Source organism: Micropterus salmoides, unplaced genomic scaffold (assembly GCF_014851395.1).
Source record: "Micropterus salmoides isolate LMB-PRFRI ecotype aquatic unplaced genomic scaffold, ASM1485139v1 Ms_hic_scaffold_18, whole genome shotgun sequence".
Lineage (NCBI taxonomy): Eukaryota > Metazoa > Chordata > Actinopteri > Centrarchiformes > Centrarchidae > Micropterus > Micropterus salmoides.
The window spans coordinates 11615503-11642625 of NW_024040928.1; the positions used below are offsets into that span (position 1 = coordinate 11615503).

At 39.9% G+C, this 27123-nt stretch overlaps 2 long non-coding RNA genes across 4 annotated transcripts; one reads left to right on the forward strand and one right to left on the reverse strand.

Annotated features, from left to right (window-relative positions):
- LOC119909583 lies at positions 1-25695 on the reverse strand. Of its 3 annotated transcripts, none has more exons than XR_005445485.1 (5): positions 24897-25695; positions 15194-15217; positions 1990-2054; positions 1535-1693; positions 1-210 (listed from the first exon to the last, which is right to left on the reverse strand). It is a non-coding gene; the product is annotated as an uncharacterized LOC119909583 (long non-coding RNA). The 3 variants fall into 3 exon arrangements; XR_005445484.1 differs by having other exon boundaries at positions 15177-15217; XR_005445483.1 differs by lacking the exon at positions 15194-15217.
- On the forward strand, positions 21967-26293 carry LOC119909582. The gene is made up of 3 exons (XR_005445482.1): positions 21967-22390; positions 23473-23660; positions 25705-26293. It is a non-coding gene; the product is annotated as an uncharacterized LOC119909582 (long non-coding RNA).
- The last annotated feature ends 830 nt before the right edge of the window (positions 26294-27123 follow it).

The following is a 27123-nucleotide window of genomic DNA, read 5'->3' on the forward strand; positions in this document are numbered from 1 at the left end:
GATGATAAGAACACAGGCAGGTTTAATTTTCAATGTGCTTTGAGGAAAACCAGAGGGTTGGGGAGGAAGCAGAGAACTCAGACCATCAGCATCAGAGACTCAGCAGGGGTCCGACGATGACGTCCTAGAGCTCGGTTCAGGGCGGACAGATTGGCAGGCAGGTTGGCAGGCAAACAGGTAGGCAGGCAGCGATTCAGCACACAGGAACAACTGTAGCAGACGGAAACAAGATGTTAGGTACTGAACACCAAAAATACTCAACTAGACAATAATTGGAGGAGTTGGCCAGAGCAATTATACCACAGGAGGTAAACTGACAAACTGGCGAAGAGTAGAGGAAGAACCAGAGTATTTCACAGCATAGGTTGATTGCTTAATGAGCCACAGGTGCAAGGCGCTGCAGGCGGTGATGAGCCAGGAGCCAGACACGCCCATAAAAACATACAGACAGTATATGACAGACAAAACTGAAAGAGACAGCAGGGAAGGGGAAACGGAGAAACACGAGGAATGGAGAGGTGACAAAGCCTAATCATGACACACACACACACCAAAACAACTCTCTAAATGTTAACAGAGATGTCTTAAAGGTGGAAAGCCACAGTTTGCTTTCTGCGACCTGCCTCTCATATACACATGAACACACAGATTTCCACCATTTATCATATCCAAGCCATGTTTGCTCATTCAGCAGCATTGGTTACCACACAAATGTTGTTTTTACAACATTATCTACAACGATAACAAGGTTCATTCCAAGTGTGTACAATTGGATGCAATCAAGATAACTTAACAAAACACAACTTGTTTTACACAGTTTGATTTACAACAGAGGTGCAACAAAGTAGAAACAGATGTGGAACAAAAAACGCAGTACAAAACATAAGTGGAACATGGACATGTATACTATATGCACACAAACATACAGTTGGCGATATGACGGACAACATTTCTATCTGTCCAGCACAAAACAACAGAGTTGGCAACCATCTGTCCAATCATCTTTATGAAACTGAAAATCTGACAAGCACACACACTTCGGCTATTAACACCTTTTCCTTAACATATGGTTGGACGACATACCCTGACCTTTAGTAACCCTAACTCTGATCTTCACCTAATTCAAGCTATATTTTTCTTAAAGCTGATATCTGTCATGTTTTGTAGTTAATAATTCATTAATATATCCATGTGGTGGAGTACATTCACCACAGTATGAGATGGAAGGAAACCGAAAGGTTAAAAGAACAACGATATTATGCCATGTTAGCATACATGAACACAAACAAACCAACTCTAGCCCTGTCCCTTTTTCCCTTTCTCTTTCTGTATGCTCGCTGTGTCTACATCCCTTTCCACACACACACACACATACACACACACACACACACACCATTTCCCCTGGTAAAACAATGCATATATGATCTAAAGTTACAGAGTTGTGAATTATATACAGAGTAGCCTACACCTTAAAAGCTGCTCTGTCTGAGAGAGAGAGAGAGAGGAACAGAGAAAGAAACTGACATATACTCACAGCAGGCTGAAGTCTTTGATTCTGACAACTGACAGAAAGAGTTTGTGTCCTGTTGGCTCAAGAGGTTCAGGTAAACAACATACTGTAGAAGCACAATGTCCAGGTTCAAATATCAGCCTGTCATCCATTCCCTCTCACTCCAAGGTCACACTTGCTTCACTATGAAAAATCCAATTGTAAAGGTTGAAATACTCAAATGAATCCCCTTTACATGATAATATGTACAAGATGATTCTCCTGTGAATGAAAGTGGACTTTATAGATGTGAAAAGCAGAAATCAGTGGTGGTGTGCTTGTTGCACTGAGGCTTTGGAATAACATAATGGATGGAAAATGTTATATGCATTTCCATATGTTTGAAATGTAGCAGTTATGTATTTGCCAATTACCAACATATCCATTAAAATTACTGCAAATTAAAAAAAATAAAAATAAAGGTTAAAATATATGCTTACCTTATTTAAAGAAGAGCCAGGCTGATAATCCTCCCATTAGCTGATTGTTCCTTCCTTCCCTGCCTCTTCAGAGAAAAGCAATAACAAGAGATTGGACAAGCTCCATAATAATGATGGACAACCCTGATAAATCTTGAATTGTGCATAAGGCACCCATGAGCGAAATGTTCCTCAATAAAATTATGCTTGTCTACTGAAAGCTCTTTGTACATACAGAATAGGGTTTCTGCAGGACACTGATATTATTAACCATCATGATGAAACAGGTTTAGGCAATAAAGACAGAAGGCAATAAAAAGATTTCCTTCTGGATAGGAGTGTGGAAACGGTGCAAAACAACAACAGCAGACAAATACAACACAGGTAGTGATTTACAATCCATAGCAGTAATATTCTAGTAGCTACACTGTTAGTAGTAGTAATCAGTAGTTGCTGCAGTAGTCAAGCACAAGGTTATGTCTTTTATTTATTTTAGATCAAACTAGGATAATCATATTTCATAACTTAAATGAGCACCCTACAGGGAGCTCATAACCAAGGTGTTAGTAATGACGTTAATAACTGGGTTCCTGTTGTGAGAACAGGCTGTTTTCACAGAATCCATGTATGGTTCGTTTTTTGATTACTTCATTTCAAAACCTAATTTTACACACAAAGGGAAAAACAAATAAACTGTATAAACAAAAATAAGGAAGGAAACCAGTGTCTTCAGTTCATATAGACAATCATTTATTCCAAATGGTCTGAGACAAACTACCAGAGAAATAACAGATTTGTTGGATTCCAACAACAAATAGCAAAAGAGATGTGGTTTTAGACAAGTAGGAAACGTCTGATCTGTAAAAGTGAAGCCAATGTGCAAGTGCCTTAAAATGGCATTCTTTCTACTGGCCAGCAGGGGGCAACTCCACTGGTTGGAAACAAAGTCTGATTGTATAGAAGTCAATGACAAAATGAGCCTACTTCTCACTTGATTTATTACCTCAGTAAACACTTTCCTAATGAGTTTCAAGTCGTCTTCAATACAGCATGATGTTCATTTGGCAAACTATGGTCCAATTCAGAGTAATAGACAATAAAGCCGGGTATGCCTTAGGGCGTGGCTACCTTCTGATGGACAAGTCAACCTGTTAGATATAGCAATCCAGATCCCCTACCCAGCTCCACCCTCTCCACCAAATATGGCTACTTATGGTTCCAAAAAATCAAGATGACAACAGCCAAAATGCCAAACTTGAGGCATCAAAGGGTAGTTTACAAACCAGTGGGTGACGTCACCCTGATGTCTTGAATCAGCAAAGTGCTTGATGAGAAAGCGGGGCATTGATGGCCATTTACATGTATACGCTCAGGAAAATGGTACAAAAGCTACGAGCTCAAGATACAAATGAAGTATCAAATATCTTAAAACAGTTTTTTTGTTGTTATGTTTATTTATTATTAGCTTTCCCTTCATCATAGGTTGTTTTGTTTTAGGATATCTCCCTTAAATCTCAATGGTGCAAAAAAAAGTTTTAGACAAGAATGATGCACTATGAGACTCTGTAGTGTTGATAATGATGTTGAGTGGCAGAGGAAATGGGAAGGTAATAAGGTAATGTTATTTGGAGTGATAACAATCCCAATTAGTGTAGGAGTTCACCAACTCCACCAACTTCCTACCCGTTTAAAGAGGTTTAAAAAGGACACATGCTTGAGGTTACTACAAAAAATGAGTTTGAGTTGAGTCAATCAACAATTGTTCATGTAAACATTCCTGCTCCTGATTGAAACACTCACTATCTCTCCAAGAATTACCGTGGATTTGTATAATGTGGTCGACATCGGGGGGAGGAAGTATTTAATGTCAGTGTGAAAAGAGAAGGCTTACTGCTGAGCTGCAGGAGAGTTGCAGGCAAGCTGTACTCACCTTGTTGCCCACTGACAGACTGAAAAATGTACTGGATCAAAACATACATTTTGATCAAACTTCCTGTATTCCTGTCAGATCTACATTTAGCAGTTTTTAGCAGACAGTTTTGTCCAAAGCGACATACAGTAAGTAAATCTGTCAGAAGAAAGTGAAAAAGCACTTTATCGCTGTAGGTAGAGTGAGGACACCAATAGAACATGTTTCAAGCCTATGGTTTCAAGCACTCAAGGTTTTTTTGGGTGGGTGGGTGGGGGTGGGGCGCCAGTTGATTGGGTCTTAAATTTGGTCTTATTTCTCTGGACCAAGAAAAGGCTTTTGACAGGGTGGGATATCAGCACCTCTGGAATGTATTTGGTGCTTTTAGTTTCCCCTCTGGATTTCTAGCCCTGATCAAAGAGATATTGAAAGCTTAGTGAAAGTGATCCTTTTACTATTAAGTGGGGAATTAGGCAAGACTGTGCATTGTCTGGCTTGCTTTATTCTCCACCTGCTGATATTACTATTTGTAAACTCTGTACTCTACATTTAAATTTTGATTTCTATTATTTGGATCTTTGTTTTCTTAAATGTGATTTGAATATGTTGCAGTGAGAGCTATTAATCAGTGGACAATAATTATAATTTTAAGTCTGACCTCTCTCTTGGATCTGAGGATCAGAGACACCTGTAGTGGTTTTCATTATTGGATTAGTGAGGTTCTGCAAAGCACAACAGAGTCAATATACCTATAGTGTGAAAGTAACAAAGATAGATACTCTAAAGACTGGTTTAAAAGATGACATACAACTGAGAAACTACTTCTTCCATCCCCGCGACCTTGCAGAGATAAGCGGTTGAAGATGATTGATGAACTTCTTCTTCCATGTATTGCAGACAATGTTTATTATTTAGTGCTAAAAGTGGTAATTTTAACAGTAGCAATAGAAATATTATTATAGTTGTCACAGCCAGTGCTGTGATTCTGGGGTTTGCGTGTTTTATCTCTCTCCCTTGTCTGTCTTGGTGTATGTGTGTATGGGCATAGCAGCACACCTGAATTCAATCATCTCATCTCATCCACCTGGTTAAATACTCCTGGCTTTCTATTACTTGTTACTAGGTTTTCCCAAAGCCCTTGTGGTATAGTGCACTTGGCCTCCTTGGCTTATATAGGTATGCTCTAGTAGTTTTGTTGTCGCTTGCAGTGATTTCCTCCTAATGTGTGTTTTTCCTGTGCACCAGGATCCTGTGTACACATCGGATCTCGTCATGCTGCGTACCTCACCTCTGTTATTCACTAGTTGGACCACATTACCACCAGCGTGCCTGCCTGCCTCCTGCCAACCACCTCACCAACAGCTCCTTTATTAATAAAGACGGTTACTTTTTACTACCGCCTGTTGTGTTCTGTTTCCGCTCTTCTCGCTGCCTGCTTTCTTACAGTGCAGATGCTTTGCTGCTTGCTCTTACCTCTGCTAGCATTCTTTTTTTCTGCTAGATATTATGAGCAGCGGCTCTTGGATACTTTTAAATCACTGGGACTGTCATCTATTCAGATAAAGTAGGCTATTGCCATACTTTTTTACGTGAGTGCGGCCTATCAATAGCACTAGCCTGTGCTGCAGTGACTGGAGTTATAGCTAATGCTAATTAGCAACAAGATGCCACCCTTCTCCACGGACAACTTCTACAAACTTCTACAGAAAATTGCAGTGCTGGAAACAAAGATCCACAGGTTAGAAGTGAATGTGGAAGTGAATGGACTATGTGGGAATGACACTACTTTACCGTGGACCCAAAACAGTGGACAAGAGCATGCTAACACACGGCTAATTAGCACCAACAAGACTACCAAGAAGCTAGAGGCCTGTGTACTGGGTAATAAATCTGAAAGTGGGAGTCCTCCCTGGAACGCTCTTGGTGCAAAGCCTAAGAGTATATCATTTCCTTGGGAAATGGGAGGACAAGTAACAGGCAGAACCCAGCGCCCTGAGATTTGTGATGCAACTGGCTGGCCTGCATTATCATCCAGGCAGAGCGCCTCTTCAATCCCTGTTCTTAGTAGGCCACAGCCGTGCACAGCTGCGAAAGGGAGAGTTAGCAACAAACCTCCCCGGGTGTGCAACAGCAGAACAGATTTTCACCACTATTGCAGTACCCTGGATCTCCGTCTGATGACCTGGATAACGTCCCATCCTCACACAGAAGGGTAAGGACTGAGAGTACATCAGAAAGTAAAAGGCTGCAGGGAAAGCTAACAACTGGGCCTCAAACTCTGGTTGTGGGTGACTCTGCTGTAAACGATGTAAGAAGCATGTGCAGTAAGAACACCAAAACACTCTGCTTTCCGAAGGATACAATGTCTGACTAGGCAGAAAGAAACCTGCATATGGTGGCTGAACATCCTATTGTAAAAGACATCATACTGCACATCGGGGCCAATGATGTTGTGAAGCGACAGTCTGAAGTGTTGAAAGAGGATTTTAATAATCTGTTGAACACAGTCAGCTCTTTGAATGCTGAGGTGTTTATCTGTGGCCCTATACCATCAATCCAAAGAGGAGCTGAGAGATTCAGCAGATTGATGTTATTGAACACGTGACTCAACGGCATGTACTGTCCATTGAAAATTGACATTGTGCATTTCATTGAAAATTTTTACTTTCTGTGGGACCACAGACATCTTTTTAAGGCTTCGCCTTAACAAGTCCGGAGTAAAATTGTTCAGCTCCAACCTGTTTTACGTGTCACTCATCTGTTGAGACAAGAGGAATCAAAACAAGAATAAGACATAACACAACACACCATAAACCTTGAAGGAGAGCCACCTCAGCCCCCGCCGAAAGAGAGCTCTGATCACGGGAAACATCTAAGCCAAGAGGAAGAGCTTCCACCTCCCTCACTGAAAACCAACAGTGAGGATTCACCATCTTTACCCCCGCCCCCCAATCCCCATCTAGGTCACCCTTATCTCCAGATACCCTTTCTCTCCCCCCCACTCCCCGCACCTTCCCTCGCTCTACTCTCATTCTCTCTACCCTAAACCTCCGTCACCGTCCACCTCCACCCTGGTTCTAAGTCCTCCAGGTTTGACACCTGTGTCACAAATACAGCGCCCAACACGCCCTCCCGCTCTGCAATGGTGAAAAAGCCCAGCAAGTTCTGACTGATATGTGCTGGGTCCAGGCTACATGGAAAATAGCACTCATGACTCTTCCCAGGACAAGCCGGGGCCCAGTGTGCTAGTAGCCTTCTCCATTCCTGTCTTGATAGGTAACAGAAAAAGCATGGTGAATGTGTTAAGAAACAGGAAGCACCCAACATATCCTGCAAATTTAGTATTAATTCCTCGTCAGCCGCAGCCTGTCGAAAAAAGTGGGCCAGATAATGTTTTTAACACACTAAAATTAGCTTTGTTAAACATTAGGTCTTTGGCAGAAAAAACATTTTTAATCAATGATTTTATAATCACTCACAATCTCAATTTCATGTTTTTAACTGAAACTTGATTGGACCAAGATAACAGTGCAGCTGTCCTTATTGAGTCTACCCCTCCCAACTTCCGTTTTACGCTAGAGTGCATAAGGGAGGAGGTGGAGTTGCCATTTTGTTTAACGACTCCCTCCAATGCAAAAAGATGTCTTATGGGAATTTTGCTTCTTTTGAATATGTGGCTCTTCAGCTGAATTCCTCTTCTCATTTTTCTAAATATCTACAGGCCCCCTAAATACTGTGCAAACTTTTTTGATGACTTTGGTGAACTGCTGTCTATAATCTGTATTGACTTTGACTGTGTGGTTATTGTTGGTGATTTTAACATCCATGCTGACAGCCCCTAGGACAGAGGGACTAAAGAACTGCGTTGTGTTCTTGATAATTATGGACTGACCCAACATGTGACAGAGCCCACACACAATAAGGGGCACACTTTGGACTTGGTCATCTCCAAGGGTCTGAACATTTCCAAGGTTGTGGTGACTGATGTTGTTCTCTCAGATCATTCCTGTGTTTTCTTTGGGAGTACCATCTGCGTGCACATAAATGTACAAACAGAGGTAATCACAAAATGGCATATCACTGAGAACACTAGTGAAAAATTTATTGAGGCTTTCTCTTCAACACCCGCCCTCTCATGGGTCTCATTTAATGAGCTTGTAGATCATTTCAATTCTAAAATTACAAATGTTATTGATGCCATTGCACCAGCCAAGGTGAAGGTGGTCTCTGGTAAGAGAAGATCTCCATGGAGAAATGCCTCGCTGGTTAGAACTCAAAAAAGAGTGTGTCGAAAAGCTGAACGCAGGTGGCAGAAAACAAATCTCCAGGTTCATTATGACATCTATAAAGAGAGACTTTGCATTTATAATTTAGAACTGAGAAATGCAAGGCTGTCCTTCTCTGACATCATCACCAAAAACACTAATAATGCACGTGCCCTGTTTGCTACTGTCGACAGGCTAACCAACCCTCCTGTGTCTGTAGCCTCTGAACTTCTATCCACCAGGGCCTGCAATGAATTTGCTTCCTTCTTCACAAACAAAATTCAAACAATTAGACAAATAATCCATGTCAGTAACAGGATATGTCTTGTCCCTGTGTCCACTTAAAAACAATTCATATGGCATGAGACAATTTGATTCTATTAACTATAAAAACCTGGAGGACATAATACAACATCTGAAATCCTCCTCATGCTGCCTTGATATTCTGCCAACAGGTTTTTTCAAAAATGTTTCTAAATGCATGGCCTCAGATATACTACAAATTGTCAACATGTCTCTCCTCTCAGGTTTTTTCCCCACAGGCCCTGAACACTGCAGTCATTAAGCCACTCTTAAAAAAGAGCAATCTAGACAGTTCACTAATGAGCAATTATAGGCCCATATCGAATCTCCCATTTTTAAGTAAAATCATTGAAAAAGCTGTTTTTCAACAGCTTAGTGCTTTCTTGGCACTAAATAACTGTTTTGATATCTTCCAATCCGGATTTCGACCACACCACAGTACTGAGACGGCTCTTGTTGAGGTCTTCAGTGACATCCATTTAAACATTGACAGTGGCAGAATTTCAGTCTTAGTCTTATTGGATCTCAGTGCTGCATTCGACACGGTCGACCACAACATATTAATAGACAGACTTGAAAACTGTGTTGGACTTTCTGGCACAGTACTAAACTGGTTTGAATCCTACTTAAAGGACAGGGACTACTTTGTGTCTATAGGTCATTACACATCTGAGCTAACAAAAATTACATGTGGAGTTCCCCAAGGCTCCATTCTGGGGCCTCTATTGTTAAACATTTACATGCTTCCATTGGCTCAGATTATGAAAAACAACAAAATATGCTACCATAATTATGCAGATGACACACAGATTTACATAACCATATCACCAGGGGACTATGATCCCATACTGAGTAACTGTATTGAACGGGTCAACGGTTGGATGTGCCAGAATGTTCTTCAATTAAGCAAAGCTAAAATTGAAGTTAGTATTTTTGGAGCCAAGGAAGAACGATTGAAAGTCAGTGCTCAGCTTCAATCTGTAATGTTAAGAACCACAGACCAAGCCAGAAATCAGAACAGAGTGAGTCCACCTGTAAACACGCAAGTGGGTCCAGAGTATAACTGGATCAAAGTGGCCTGCGGACAGACATGTCCTGGTTTCTCTGTAGTGTCCGAGGGCTTTTGGAGTTTCAGTGGACCCAAAGATTGCTATGGACCCGAGTACAGACTAGCTAGAGAGAGCAGATTAAGTGTACTTCTCCGTTTATTCTCTTTTCAAAATAATTGTAACATCAATTATTTGCTCAACCCCTCAGCCTGTTTTTATTTTTAACCCTGATTGTACGCTGCACTGTAACTTTTACTGTCCCGTTTTACCCTGTTTATTTATTTATTTTTTTAATCCTGTTTTTATTTTCTTTTTCACCAAAATTATATTTTAATGTGTATTTTTTCAATTTCCCTATGTTGCTTTTATTTTATTTTATTGCCTTGTTGTTGAAATGTGCTATACAAATAAACTTGCCTTGCCTTGCCTCTTGGGTCTACCAACAACCAAAAGTAACAGTAGTAGTAGTTGTTGATCATATAGAACAGGCTGTTTATTGCCATGTGTTAAAGTATTAACGTATATCCAAACTGCTTTTTAGACCTTTTCAGAAATTTAGGCTGAAAATCCTGAAAATAATTTTTCAGCAACCTTCTTTCAGTAGTAATCTGTACAAAATATATCCTGTGCAAATGATATCTTACTTGGTGCAATTTTTCAGTCTAAGCAACGGGCTTAAAATTTAAACACTTTATCGTCTTATCGTATCCTTCACCTTCAAAGAATTTCTTTCTTCTTTTTGTTTCTCTCCTTCTCACTATCTCATTCCCATTGAGTCTGCTCCTCTCTCCTCTCATATTTCCTTCCTAAAAAATCACTCCTCTGTAAGTCCTCTCCCAAATAGGTATGAAAGAGTGGATTAGAGACACTGTGATCCTCTGTTTAATCCTCAATTTATTCTTAAAGGGGTCCAACAGGCCTCAGAAGGTATCCCCTTCATTAAGGAGATACCTTCATATATTTTCGTTTCAAAGAGAACAAGGACAACTGTAAATTTGTCAGCGTGTATGAGATGGCTTAAATTCAAATTAGCTCTTTCAATGGATACCTTCATCATTGGCCAGACACCATGCAACTGTTTGCTTTAAAACTGCACAACTCTTTTCAGATGAACTGCTCCAAATAGCAGCATGAAAAAACTGCTTGGAAAAAGTGCCTGGTCTGTGATGATTTAAAGATACCAAAGGGATGAGAGAGGCAAAAATATACTAACAGTCTAGAGGCAAGATGACGCACACAGAAACTTATTTATTTATTATTTATTAGACTTCTGTCAATAGAATGTGTGTGAATTTGACATTTGGTTTGACACATCACAGGTCTCTGACATTTGGGAAATGTTTGCATTGACATTTTTTTTTTCAACAATCATGATTTAATTCGGGTGTCAATACAGTAAAAGACTGCTTTAGTGCCGTTAGGATGCATCACCATTGTCAAACCAACATCTGGTTTACATCCAAATATAGGTAAACGAGCCTCTACTAACATCTAACTGAAAACTTTCAGTCAGGCTTCAGAAAATACCATAGCACTGAAACAACATTGCTCAAAGTTACCAATGATCTTTTGATGGCTGCTGATGCTGCAACATGAGTACCAGAGAAACCCATTGTTATCCCATCGTTGTAGGGGCTCAGGTCACCTGAGACTATGGACTGAATAATTGTCTTCGTAGTATTAGCATGTTAGCACGCTGAGCTTAGCATTTAGCTCAAAGAACCGCTGTGCACAAATACATTCTCAGAGAGCTGCTCACGCGGCTGTATACTGTAAAGTTAAAATCCTGGCTGTCGTAGCTGTAGCTTTACATTACTTAATCATCACTTGTCTATGAATTTCAAATGCAAATGTCATGTCATGCAGACTGGGGAGATGAAAGGACAGAAAATTAGTGGATAAGCAGAGAAAGGATGAGGAAATGAATGAAAGAGTGAAACTGAGGCAGGCAAAACTAATCCCATTTTCCATCTTCCTCTTCCTCACTCCCTTTATCTCTACTCTCTTTCACTGAAACCTCACTGCCAAATCCTTCCTCCCTCTCTCTCTTAACACCCCCACTCCTCCCTTTTGTCTGAGGTTAAATGACCCCACTCAGTACAAGAGCATCATCCGGGGGAATAGATAACCTTTTAGTCCATCCTTTTAATCTCTCCCACACACACACACACACACACATCCTCTCTTTGTCAATGTATTTCACTCTCACTATGCCTCTCTCTTCTCCATCAGTCTCCCCAGTCCCTGCCTGCCTGTGTGAATGTTCAGCAGATTCAGATTTCAAAGTAAGAAATAGAAAAGGCTTCAATTACAAGCCACCCTTTCACATCTCTGCTTTCTCTCTCTCTCTGACACAAATTAATGTTTGTGAATATTACATTACACTTAAATAAAATATTTTTCCATCATCTCCTCTTCCTGCACTCTCCCTCTTCTGGTCATGCAGGTGCGAGGTGCCTCAGCATAGTGCTTGTGTCAGAAAAATATTTGAATCATTGCGACCTTGCTGGAGCTCATCATCTGCACGTCTCTGGGCAGCACTATGTGACTGTGATTGCTCTGCTGGATTGTTGGATCAGCTCCCTGGTGTGAGTCAGTTTTTTTTTTCTACAGTTCATCGCCCCCCCTTCTCCCCTACGGACACACACACACACTCATTCATGCTCCACTCTGTTCTCCTGCAACTACACTGACCAAATAAAACCTAACTAACCTAAAGACTAAAAGTCTAAAGCCACACCAGTTTCCCTGTTGGGCTGTAAATATCTTTACACACCAGAAAACTAAATTGACAGATGAAAACGGAACTGACAACTTCACACTTCTTAGATCCTTAGCACTAATAGGGCAAAAATGTCAAAGTCTGGCCTGAGGGTGGTGCGATAGAGGAGGCTGTGTTTATTTTCTGTACAGTGGGCATCTAAGGACACATGTCTTGTCTACGTTGTCAGACATAGTTCACCTTCCATCTGTCAAAACTAATTTTCTGCACCTGAGCTATTTGCTTTGAGCAGAGTGCTGGTGAGATGCTACATCACTGAATTTCCACTAATTTCATTAGTTTGAATATGAGCATATTGTACATATTAAAGCCCAAATTATATATAGTCATCCCTTTTTGTAGTCTAAAAGAATGTCAACATGTTTTTTAAATGTGTTGTTAATAGTTTTTTTATTGCTAAAAGTAACAAATAGCTGGATTAAGGCGTGTGTCGGTGTCTCTGTTTGATTGCAGCCACCGTGACAGATTACACTGAAGATAAGAAGAGATAAAGTAAGCAAACTTGCGCTTGTTTGATTGGTTGTGTTGAAATAAGGTCTCCATCTATGCAGATGGTTACCTAACGTTGTACTGTGCAATTAATGCAAATCTAGGAGGCGCCAAAACCAAAAAAATAAACAGGACAAGTGATTTACAGTTCTGTATGCTGTGGCAAACAAATAAAATGCTGTTTAATTTCATTGGACTTTAACAACTGTTGATGTTTGGTATGCAAAATTGAGTATTTTAAGCATGTTAGCACATATTTCATCAAATCTTGAATAGACAATTTAAGTAAGTAAACTTTATTTTTATAGCGCTTTTCACAGAAAGAGTCACAAAATGCTTTACAAAAACCACATAAGATAAAATGAACACCTGAGCTACATGAAGAAGTGAGCTAAAAAACACAGTACGTAATAATAATTACACAGTAGGAAAATACACGATAAATAGCTAATTAAGTAAGTAATACATTTAAGTGAGAGAGATTAAGAGCCAGGCCACTTGGGAGGCTAAAAATAAATAAAACCTGAGTTAACTTTGCAGTATTTATTTAAATTAGGCCCAATCACTTGAGATAACAACATTTAAATAATAATGCCTCCTTTTTTAATTTAGCAAACGATAGGGAGGAGGGGTGAAAGAGCAAACTCCATCTGTCCTGATGAACCATCATGCTTTACGTTTTAATTAAATATACCGCATAATTGATCAACAGCAGAATTGGACAACATGACAATATAAATCATGAGTCAACTGTTTATACCCAGTTAGCTATCTTTTTATTATATCTTAATGACAATATTGTTTGTTGCATCAATGTAATGAAGTCAGTTATTTAATCCACTGGATTATCCTGAAATAAACTTTGCCATCTGGTAATTTAATCTATAAATGGGATTTTCAGAAATGTACTATGTCACGATATGTATAAATATTAAGATTAAAAATGACCAAACTGTGATTAGAAACGTGTATCCATATTGCTCACAGATGTGTGTTCACATCAATACAGAGTAATGCTTCCTTTTTCTACTATATTAAAATCCAATGAAGATTGTAGTCAATAATTAGATAATGTAGACTGGGAGACTTTTCTGGACCAACATGAGTGATGCACTTGTTAGCAATAAAGAAAAGTCACACGGCGGGTAAATACTGCTCATGTGATAAATCCCTTCTGTCCTGCATCATGTCATCAACAGCCTTTAAGACAAACAGTCATTTTTAATGAAATTTGTGTTCCTCATATCAGCCCGTGTTGATCCATTTAAGACACCGGCTCACCCGTATCTCTGCTGAGGGCAATATTGTGTACTACAGATTTTTCACATTTCCAGCTGGAATATTATTACTGTGCATCTCCACCGTGACTGTAATTAATCACGGGGATTACAGCAAGCAGATCTGTGCCTGGGAACTGGAGATTAAAGGATGAAACCTGCGTTATGACATTTTTACCTTCATTTCTGCTGTAAAAGAGAGTGTGTATGTGTGTAGTGTGTTTAAATGCCTGCACACTTACACACACAGAGCGGTGGCTGGCTGATGAGGATCCTTGCTGTGTGCATGTCTGTGTGTGTAGACATTATGAAGGATGCTACTGGCCACTCTTATGTAACAACCCTGCCAGCCCTGATGCTAGCCACACCCCCTCTATCCTCTTTATTATCAGTCCTCACCTTTGTTCCTCACCCTGTCCTCCTTCTCTCTTGGTTTTAATTCAATATAAATGGGCTTCACTGAAATGAAATATGCAAGTACACTCTCTCCTCGCCAGTACCCTCTCCTCCCCCACGCCTCATTCCCTCAGGTCTCTTTCATCTCTCTCTCTCTCTCTCTCTCTCTCTCTCTCTTATATCCGCCCACCAGGTCTCTCTACCATGCTACCATGTTCCCCATCCTCTCTAACAGTCTGGTCCTCCCTTTCCCTATTCCTTGTCTGTCTCATCCCTGTCAATCCATCTCTCTTTGAACAACAGTATAATTAACCAATTAATTATTTCCAAGTTTCTTCCCCTCCTGTCCCAGTCAATCCCTCTCTGACATCTCCTTGACTGACAATGTGCTTAATTTAATTAATGGGAGACAAAATGGCAAATATTTTAGCCTGTTTTCCATTCTCTCTTTCCTCACTTCCATCACTTCTTCCTCTCCCTCTGTCTCACACTTCCACCCACCACACTTTCTCGTTTTTTGTCTCGATATTTGTCTCTCTGCAGCTCTAATCTCTCTGAGCACATTCTCCCATTCTTCTTTGCCATTACTAATAGATCAGTCATGGACAGATTAATATATAAAAGATGATTTTCCTAATTTTCAGCATTCCTCTTTTCCTCACCCCTGGACCTGTCAATCTAACATCTCACTAACTGCAGGCTAAATACCATTAAATTTCATTTCATTTTGTCCTTCACCTTCATGCCAGCTTTACCTTCAGGCATCAGGACGTGGCTGTCTGTCAGAGAGGGAGAGAGGGAAAGAGCAAAAGAGCGGTAATGAACAGTGTGTACTGATTTTCTGCTTTCTGCCGCTATCCTCTCACTGCTTGTCTTTGACTGCTTACTCTCCGCAATATTCTTTTCTATTTTGCACTTTTCAGTCCTGAAAGTTGCTCTTCTTTCCTTAGTTAAGCAGAAGTAGCCTGGGCAAGAGCAAAATACACATGTGAGACTTAACCTCAACAGGTTGAAAAGGTGCTAGGAGGCTGTTTGCAGAACTTAAAATTCTTGCTGCAGGCAGTTTAACACATTCGGGATGAGAGAGGCTTTTGATTAATGTCAGAAAAAAGACAGAAAGAAGAGCAAAGCTACAGTAGTCTAAATACAAGCTCATAGAATGACTGTCGCCATTAATGTTGTAAAAAAATTGATTTTGGACATTTCAAATGTGAAAGAAGCAAGTCTGTGCCAGTTACAGTAAAGAGGTATTTAGTAACCTATGTGGCCTTCATCAGCAACCAGGACGAGCTGCAACAATATAGCAAAAACAACACAACAATAGCGTCACATTTTTCTACCTAATTACCGTAGAGGTCAACAGACATGTCTAGTGTTGAGAGAACATATCATCATCTCTAAGTACTGAAATAAATATACTATTTATTTAATGTAGTTTGATGACTTGCCAACAAGAAAACTAGACTCAAAACAAGGAATTTCACAGCTGCAATATCTTCACTGTCTCTGTAACATTGTGATGCAGAAGCAACTCAAGGCTCTGCTGTTACCCTGGAGCTGATGTTCACTTCCTAAAAATGTAATCATAGTTTGGTGGTAATACCAAGATACCACATCACGCTGTGTAGGCTGTGAAAACCAGCAGTTCTCTGTCAAATCAGACATTGAACACCCCCATGTAGCCAAAACAGCACGATCCTCATTTCATAATGCCTTTTGCAAAGATTTGACAGTGAGACTGTCAGTCTAATCTGGCTGTTCCTATTGAAACATTGAATCTTCGACTATGCGGGGTCACCCCTAGTTCATTTAGTATTGCAATAGATATGCTTGATATTGTGATGTAGTACAATTTCTGGAGAATCAACTGAGGAACGTTTTATGGATAAAATAACACACATGAATGTTTGTTTTTGGCTAAACCAGCACACTAAAAACCTGAGAAATCAAGGCACAAATTCATCAAACTGAAGAAAAACATCTTCAATCCTGCTTGTTGACAGTGTTTGCAACACTGGGCATAAAAATGCAACCAGACAGACAGTATGCCAAAATCTCTGATCGGTTAACAAATTTGTACTGTCACAGCATATACTGTCTCATGATATAATCCTATGGAGCACGCCAAAGAGAAAAGCTCAGTAATGTCCTATATTTCCTGTGACATAAGAGAAGATGTTAGGTTAATGGTAATACATCCGCCAACAGATTAAATCCCATGCTGAACTATAAATGAGTTCATATGCCGGAAGCTTCTACAGAGACCACCATTCACCCTGATGCAGAAGCATAAATCCATCTTAACCCCCCGCTGCATATTCTGACAGCAGCTATACTGTAGGTATTTGGAGTCACTGAGGTGCCCCCCCCCCCTCCCCCCAAGCTCTCCTCTCTCCGTCAATACCCATCAGTATCTCAGTGAATGCTCACTACAGAGTGTCTGTGATGGTAGGTAAATGTCACACACCTTACATAATGCTGCAAGCACCACCTCTCATTAACAAAGCCTCCCGTAACCATGGTGATGAGTATCATCGGGCGACCCCCGACGTAACTTATGCTAAAAAGGCCAAGAGGTTGCTATGACAACTAGAAGGAAAACAAGACAGAGAGAGAGAAAGTTGGAGCGGGTTTCTTGAAGCCTGCAAACATTTACACGCACACACACACAAACACCTCTAGGCACACAAACAAAACAAAAAACAAAGCAGTTTATAATAAAAAAAAATGTTTAATTAATGTGTTCGTTTTCTACTTCTAGTCCCTTTGTATCATCATCATCCTCGGCTTCAAGTCCATCCCCCAGCATGTTTACTCTCTCTCTCTCTCTCTCTCTCTCTCTCTCTCACTCACACACACACACACACACACACACACACACACACACACAGTGTAGTGACAGCCTGAGTGCAGCTTGTGAGAGCAAATTCCCATGAATGCTGATTAGTAATAGGAAACATTTTGTTCTACTGTGAAAGAGCCTGTTCCATCCTGTCACTTTAGAAACTGGAGCGTTCATTTCCTCCTAACTCTCCATCATCTTGATGGTTGATGTTCTCTGCTGAGCATGAAAGCACTGCAACCCGTGATTTGACTTGTGCTCTCTGTGGCGCCTGACCTTCACCAATCTGTTTTAGTATTAAGTATTATGTGTCATAACCGGACAGATCATTGACTGCAACATATACCCGATGAAACCAACAACGCTACCTGTAGCTGCACAAGCATAGATCCAAACACGTGTGAGGCATGTAAGCACAACTAATGAGAAGAATTATTATAATTTGCTGCAGAGGACGACATAAACCAGGCACGTACGCCAAAACCCAGCCGAGGCTCCTCTTATGAAGACAGATGATATTCAGTTAAGAGATGTAAATGAATTAGGGATAAGTGCATTTAGGAAATGGATGGGTGGATGTAAATGAATTGATTCAGTGTCAAATAAAAATAATAGATAAATGGATAAGAGAGAGGTCATTTGAGGTAACATATAGAGTTACAATTAGACAGTGTTTTTTTGTATCTACTGCATGTGTGTATATATGCAGAAGCATTATCTCATGGCGTCCAATGTATTAAACCCAACAAATTTCAGAACATGTTAGAAAAATCCTTTGTAGCATATATTATCTTTGTATGTCCAGTGCATAATCAGTGGGGGGACCTCATAGTCTCAAGCACTGAAAGTATAGTTTTGATCCTTTTTCAGAATACATAATAATCTATGGATGGATGGATGAATAAAGGCCAGCTACTAATGATTAGTCACAATTGACTAATCCGCCAATTAAACTTTCAAAAGCAGTAAAAGTATTTTTTCTCTACGCTGAAGGTGACATTTATAAATTGTTTGTTTTGTTCAACCAACAGTCCATAGCTCAGAGATTTAATTCTCTGAACTCTGCTCTGAGCAAGCAGCAAATGCTCACATTTGAGGAGCTGGAACCAACAAACGTTTTGAAGTTTTGCTTGAAAAATTGATTGAAATTATGACTTTTTTGATGACCTACTAATCAACTAATCGGTTAATCAACTAATGGTTTCAGCTCAAGGTAGACAAATGGATGGAGAGAAGGGCAGTTAGACGGACAGACTGGCAACCACAACCACAACAAACTGTTTTACTACGGTTTCATGAAAACTAAATGCTAGATTCTTCTTCTTCTTAATAGGAAAACTAATTGACTCACTATGTACTGGAACAACAGCCAGGGGCTTGAAAAACATTACTTAAGCTACTAAACATGGAACTTATTTGCACTGCAAGTAAACAACAATTACAGGCTGCTTCAGTCTGCAACAGGAAAACATTGCTAAACAATCTGGGTGGAAAAACACATCTACTGTATCTTGTCCAGTAATTTCTATCTCCCAGAGGACTCACAATACTGTTACCTGCTCCATTTAAAATTTCCTTTTCAATAATTTAGGACAAGTACAGAAGCTACAGAGAATCAGTCGAAGTGGGAAACAGGTTTGGTTGCACTTGTAAGAATGTAAGAAGGAACTCATTTTGTTGCAAGGTTGTTGCATGTGATATTCCTCACATGATTAACCAGCATCCTAGACAAAACAGACAGATAATGTTTAGTGTAATAATGTGCATTTGTGGTTTTGGAAGCTACATGTCACTAACAAAAATTATTTTCACACAAACAAACACCTAGCATAGCCCAGGTCAGAAAGGCTTATGAAATGTTCCATCGTGTATTTGCAACAATCTATATCCACGATAAACACAAAGAAATGTTCTCTTTACTTGTGAGACAGGAGTGTTTTTTGTATCTCTTTCCTACCAATTAGAGAGCCGTGGCACCATGAGAAAGAGGCAGGCGGAGGGAGTTGAGTTGGTTTCATCCCACTCTACAATCAATGAAACACAGGATCTGTTCCCACAGCACTGACGACACACACAGACCACCACCCACCCACACATCAGACCACACACAGACACACACACAGACACACACACACACACACACAGACACCAAAGTGGATGCTGCATCATAACCATACCAGCAGGCAGACAAAAAGATAGCAACAAAAGCATTAGGCCCTGAAGACAAACACAGGAGGCTGGCGTCAGAGTCTGATGGGATAAAAACCTGAGAAAAGTGTTGAAATTAACACAGAGGACAAGCCGTCTCCCAGGACTAGCCACCTCCTTATCACTGTCCCAAAATCCTGGTCCTTCACTGATGCAAAACTGATGCAATAGCTTCCTGTCTGCTTTTTCTGATTCAAGTACGGTCCTGTTTTGTGCTGGTGTACATTTTCATGAGTGCTTTGGCAGAAACAGTACACATGAGATATAATGAGAGAGAAACCAAACTGACTGAAGGGCTCCTGACAGAAATGCTGTTGCTGCAAAGAACCCAACCCCCCCCCCCCCTCCCCCAGTGTTGTCCAGGACTAGAGGACACTTGCAAAAGAATCCAAAATTCCTACCAGGCATCAGGGGAGCAGTCTAATCGGATCAGGAGGAAATATTTAGCCAGAGTTATGGTTGCTCAGAGGAGATTTTCCATAAGATTTTAAACCAGAGTTGCATTTCCTCTTTCCACGAAAGCCACTTAAATGTTTCATCTGTCGTGTATAATAAATAACAGTTTGTCTTTTTGTCAAACAAATACATAAAAACACCTCTCTTTCCTTCACAAACTGATCAATAGGAGCGCGCACACACACATACACACACACACACAGAGCTGTGTGTGTGAACTCTCCAGAAATACCTCCAATCAATCAGAAAAAAAGTACTCAGTCACACAAGCACACAAAACTGCTAAAACACACATACACTTCTTAAATAAGCAAATTATCTCCTGATCAATCAGAGAAACAACAAGGCTGATCAATTGTATTGATGCTGATGACAGCGTCACTCAATCATCCACGGTCCAGAGCCAAATTAACGCTTTTGATTTTATCACCTAAAGCCTGCTTTCACTCCCATGAGACTAGAATACTGGTCTCCACATGAAAAGAGTACTGATGCCCAGATCTGAGTGAGCAAGAGTCAAAGCACACCGAGGGCAGGGATACCTGCTGCTTTTCCAAGTGAGAACAAAGATGTGTTTGCTGCAAAAATATAACAACTGTGTCCTGATGTTCCCGGGCACCTCGGAGCAAATACAAGCTGCTTTTGGTTTAATGCCAGTGTGTTAGCTTGTTAAGATGTAGTCAAGTAAAACTGCAGGCGATCTGGTTTGATCAGTACTGCGTCAGTGTCCAGAGACTTTTAGCTACATTCGGATCTCAACATTAAGGCGTTAGCCTGTTCAAAGAAGCTACTGTATGCAAACAGAAAATGAAAAGTGCAATGTAAGTGTGCAACGGTAAAAAAAACAAAACAACTTTCATTAGCTTTATAAAAACTTAAAGACTGAAACAAAATACAGCTGAAATTTACATCAGTGTTTACACTTTACACCTTTTTTTTTATGTTAAACATGGATCAATTGATTATGTGTAATGTGAAGAGGGTCGCTCATAGTGACAAGCTACAGAGAATCATAACCTGACTGTGCAGCTACCCTCAGCTCTATGGAGCTTTATAGTCTTTTTCAGCTCACTGTTTTGGTTTGCCGCCCGTAACTTTGCTGCTTTGGTTCACTCCCACCGCTTTCGTAGCATCATTTTCTTCCACAGCAGGCAGCTGTTTTCAACAAAAGAAACTCTGAAAGCACCAAATGGTAGACGGACAAAGTTAGCAACTAGCTGGTGAACATACTGGAGCATTTAGCAGCTAAAGAGACATATATATTTTCCTTAAGAGTTGGTGGCGACCCAAAACGGAGCTAAAATAGATATAGAGAGAGAATATTGGAAAGAAACAGAAACTCCAAATGAATGCTTATGTTGCTCTATGTCTGTGTCTATATCAACTTGACTGATTCCATTGTCTCCAACTATCCAAAAAAATCAGTTATTGCAGGTTTAATATGGGGTGGCATTTAAAGCCATATCATAAATGCATGCACACATCAAACTAAAACAAAGACATGTTTGTCCTTCCAACAGTGGGCACTACAGTTTGGATTTAATCTTGAGTTTTAAACAGTTGTCTCACCTCTGTTTGTTGTAATAGCACAGACAAAGTTGATGCTATCAGTTCTGTTTTAAAATAATCAATATTGCCACCTATTACCAATCAGAGAGGGAGCAGTTGGGGAAAAAAACATGTATGTGTATGTGTGTGTGTGTGTGTGTGCCAGTGAGTAGTGTGTGTTTTATGACACAGTGAGCACAAAGGTCTAAGGTTCAATGATCAAAACATTACTCAAGGCCCCACTGCACACATACACAAAGGATAAAAAGTGTCTGTTTTCTCCCATTTTCGTGTTTTGCAGACTCTGAAACCTGCAGTAACAAGCCCCCACACCCAAAACTAAGCTCCATTTCTCTGTTTTATATCACACACACATATGTAGACACATACACAGGGGCCTGGCCAGTATAGCTAATCTTCTTAGCAATCACAAGGTTTGACTGTTGGAACAGAACAAAGTTCACATCGTCAACAACAACAGAGGTGGCATTTCTACCAATGACAGAGAGACGGGGAGACAAAGACACCAAAAGAGGCCGACCAAGAACAAAGACAGACATAAAAGAAGAGACAGAGAGTCACAACTTTACCTCTGGACTGAACTGACCATATTTTCTCCCTGAGGTAATTTTTTGTGGATTATCTAGCTACCATCGGCAGTGAAACCTGACGTGACACACTGGCACTTTCTGAATTGTTTTTTATTTATTTATTTTAAAGCCACATGACTGACGTCGCCAAACACTTCACCTTTGGACATAAATCCTGGCTACAGAAGACAGTTTCACATCTGTAAGGACAGCTGTCTGGACAATGTTTTAACTCTAATCTGGCAGCCATCTGCCAATCTTTTCCATCTACATCCAGTCAAACCTGCCTTTTTGTGGAATCTGAAAGTGTAAGTAAATATTTTGAAGAATACTATCTAATGAGTGCTGTACCTTTAATAAATCAAAATTGTGTTTCCAGTGAGTGTAGGTAGTTGGTTTGAGACACTCTAACCCTACACCAGTGTGATTATTCCTCTGTATTTACTATGCTTTTAGCTTTAGTGGCTGGAATTAAGACATTTAGCAGGTATTCTGTTTGCATGTGTACGTACAAAAGTGCACTCACACAAAATCTCTCAGGTTAGCTGAATACATTTTAAACATTATAGAATTTACACATTTGACTTCATAAGAAAAACTGGAACAACCACTACTACAGTGCTTCGTTCTCAAAATCTGACTTGTTTGAATTAGGGCTGGGAGATGAAAATGTTGAAATGAACATCACCATACACATCATTACTCAGAATCAATGTTCAATGTATGGAAAACCACATGGTAACATTGATTCATTCATTGTACTGGACAATGATGTTAGGTAAACAGAAGTAAAAAAATATTGTTTGGACTTAAAAAAAAAAAAAGCGTCAACACCACCAATAATCTGTGATTTTTTTTTTCAGTTCCTACATGAATTCCACATCAATAGTCCAATATAGTTCAGATCAACATAAAAATATGACACCTAGACTTTTCTACATTTAATTGAAAAAGAAATTTTTTTTTTTATTATTATTTCCCACATCTGACTTTGAATGGTAAATCTTAGTTGGAAATTACACTCAAAAGTGCTTACTCTTGTATTACTTGTTAACTTCTTGCTACAGTATATTCTCACAAATACTTATTATTTGTTAAAGTTTATAATATTGAAGTAACTTTAAAGGATTTACTACCACCATTCTGACCTTTTCAATTATTATATCTCAATATGTATGTAAGGCCTGCTTCACTTTTAAAAATATTAATTTGAATGCTATTAAAATAACCATAATATGTAATGTGGAAGTCTAACAAATGTCTACTTTTCAAGCATTTTAGCCGAGTTTTTAATCTTGGTGCCGAGATCTCTTTTGACCTTCACATCACTATTACTACGGTCGCATTAATCCTGACTTTCTTTCTTCTAAATTTGCACCCTCCTGTGCAGGAGCAGTATGGAGGTGCTGAGCGGCCCCTGGGCTGATCTGGCTCTGCTGCTTCGACAGACCGCCGTACAGACGGACAGAGAGACAGACGGCTTTCTTCCTCTCTGGCTGTTCGGTCTGCTGCTGTTCCTGTCTGTCTGTCTGCTGCTGCTGCAACTTATCATCTACCTCAGCTGGAAACTCAGACAGGGTAGGCATCTTATTAACTTTTCATGCCCAGACCTCTTGCCATTTTATATTTACTGTGGGGCCCTGTAGCTAAATGGATACTGTAGAGAGAGGTCTTTCTCCGGGGTCACACACACTATAAATACAGACACACTCCTCACCAAATTGTAAGGATTTTTGCTGAAACTGTGCTCCAAAGGGGAGCTTTAACTGCATCTCAGTCACTATGGTTACCACAATAAAGAATAAAACACAAAGTGCATCGAGACGATTAGTTATACCTTTTTTTTAACCTTTATTTATTCAGGGGAACTTCACTGAGAGGAAGCCTCTCTTTTGCAGGAAGGCCCTGATCTCATTCACACTGTTACCTGGTACAACCGCAGCCACCAAGCAGCTCCTCTCGAGCTTTTGGGGTTATGGCCTTGCTCAAGGGCACCTCAGTGGTGGTAAATGAGGGAGGGCAAGCACTGCTTACTTTACACATCCAGATTTTATCCTGCCGGTTCGGGGATTGAACCGGCCACAACAGATGGTTTTCCTCTGATCTGTGTGCTCACTCTGTTAATAAATGTTGTTTTAATAGGTGAACATGACTCCTATAGACACAGTCATACACACATCCAACAAAGATCATGGATCCACTTTCATCCTCTGCCCTCATTCTTCCTAGATAAATGGAAAATTACTTTTCACATAGACTTTCTTTAGATCAGCGCCAATTTGTCCATCCATCCATCGTCAACCGCTTATCCTGCGTACAGGGTAGAGGGGGCCCCAATTTGTGATTTTAAAAAATGATTCCAAAAAATTACAGCCTTGTAAATTTCACAGGTCATCCTGATGTCTGTCATGTGCAGCCATCTTAATGCCCAAAAAGTGTTTATGGTGACTACAATTTTTATGTCCTTGACACAATCAAGTGCAGTTGGCATTTCCTTCTGCCGTAACAATGCACCAAATGTGTATTAATGTATCAAAATAGCCACCAACTCCTGTTTGAGTAATATTAGCTCACAACTACAGTGCCCCAAAGATAACTGAAACAATGTTTTGTAGAATGGCTGGGCTTAGATAAACGGTGTGTTCAATGTGCCGTTTGGCCAACTATAATCAATAATGACTCCATCTGCAGTTTACAGTTTGTCACTGGTACTCAAATTAAAGAAAACGACTTTTTATTTATTAAGACTTCATCATATACTGAAGTTGCATTTTGGGTGGGTAATGGACTACAGTTCTTTGAATATACACTCACTCAGTAATGTGGTGATCCTCCTTGCTGTCTTTTCCCGGTTGGTATTTGTGTGTAGATCCAACCCTCACCAAACCATAGGGGCGACTATTACATCTTGTAAAACATTGAAAGCCATTCTTTGAAGTTTCTAGTTAATAAAACATTCCCAGTTCCAGCGACAAAAAGTGAACAATATCATACTGACAATGATTTATTATAGTCAACAATGTTTAGAGGCTAACGTTAGTTTAAGAGCTTTTAAACTGCTGTTAAGCTGTTAAGCTAACTTGCTGTTCTCATTGCTGTAAAGTTACATTTCTTTAAGTTAGCTCGTGCTTCTGTGGTAGCTTTCAAAGGGGAACCACTCCTATATAATTCTATTAACTTGACGCTACAAAAAGTAAACACATCTCATTAACATATCTGCTGTCACACCTGTAACCGTTACTAAAACAGGAGGGAGAATTGACTGATGGCTTTCACTGCGCAAGCGCACACAGTATTTTCACCGTTTTAATGGATTTCCAATGTAATTAAAACCCAATTATAATAAACAGCTTTGCAGACCTAAAAGGTGACTTTATATGTACTTTGATGACCACCTAAATCGACCCTATTTAGTGATTTCAAAAAATTCAAACTGGTTAAAGTACATCTAAGGCAGGTAATAGCCTTATTCTGCTTGCGTTCGCAACTATTGTCTAACTCAAACCCTGGTAACATTTAGCCTAGTGTCAACACTATTATTCATGCATTGTGTATTTTGTGGTCCATTTCTTCCAGACTACGTTTCAAACAGTGCTCTGGATGTATTTTCTTTCCCCCACAGTTGAAGGGGATCTGTCGACGCGTCCGCAAAGCAGAAGCGCCATCTACAGGCCGATAAACAGAAGTGCACACCTGAGGAGGCGGAGTGTCGGATAGCACTTGCACACCTGACAGGACAGACACTTCACCAACAGAACAGACATTCAAACCATCTGAAAATGGACACTTTCCAGTCAGCGTGAGCTTACACTATCTCAACAGAGCACTGTGTCAGTGTAAACACCAGCAGGGACCTGGGAGGGACATATCAGGCAAAATGAAGGTGCCCTAAGAAGATCTGGGAAAATTACTTGTCTGTTATACATCTTTAAAACACTCAGGGAAATCTGGACTTTATCAAGACAACTGTCTCTAACCTCTGAAAAGATATTATGAAGCTAAAGGCATATTTTACAGCTCTATTTATCCTATCCTATTTATTTAAGCTTGGGACAAGCTGTCACCCTGAAATTATTCTTTTTTTGTGAATTAAATATTTCATTATTAGACTACCTGACTATCTTAAAAATGGTTACTTTTATGTACATTAACATATATGACTTCAGTTTTTATCAGTAAATAAACCAATGAATGAATGAATGAAGAAATAATATGACCATGAGTTTTCAGAGTATAACAATCCTTTATTTAAACAGTGTTACATAGGGGAGGAGTGGCTGTGTGTGTGTGTGTGTGTGTGTGTGTGTGTGTGTGTGTGTGTGTGTGTGTGTGTGTGTGTGTGTGTGTGTGTGTGTGTGTGTGTGTGTGTGTGTGTAGGGAAACACAAGACAGTTAAGCTGCTAGATAGAAAAACACTACCAGTGATCATTGGTTGGCTAACAGGGAACGGTGAGGCAGCTGTGGTTGGTTCTCCGAAATTTGTTTCTTTAAAAAATTTTGCTGAAAGTGAGTTTTAAGTAGTTAAAATACAAAATTGTGTTGGTATTTATTGACTTTTCACGGTCTCGTCTGTCCAAACTGTAGTCCAGAGCCTGACATATAACTGTAAAGAACATAGTCCAATAATCATTTGTCTTTTGAAACATCTGCCTCATCAGCCTCAGGCAGAAAGAAACGCAGCATGTTTGTTGGTTTTTCTGTGTAACATTGCCCTCCATAATGTTACAATGTTTTGATCCCTGACACTTTTAAAATCAGCTGGCGTTGAATCATCATTTCTTGTTTGAAGAGACACTATGGAGTTGAGATGGTAACCACTGAGTGACCTCAAATGAAACTCACAAGGAAAAGCACAACCAACATTTTGGAAAACCAGACCTTGCAGCCCCAGAGCTCCTGTGATTGGTTAAAACAGAGCCCAGACCCCCTCCCGGAAAAGAGGTTAAACCTGGGGCAAAAAGTACAAAAAGGAAATGGTGGCAGAAGTGTTTTGGATTTGTAGTGGTGTTCAATGTCAAAAACACTGACAATATTAAAAACA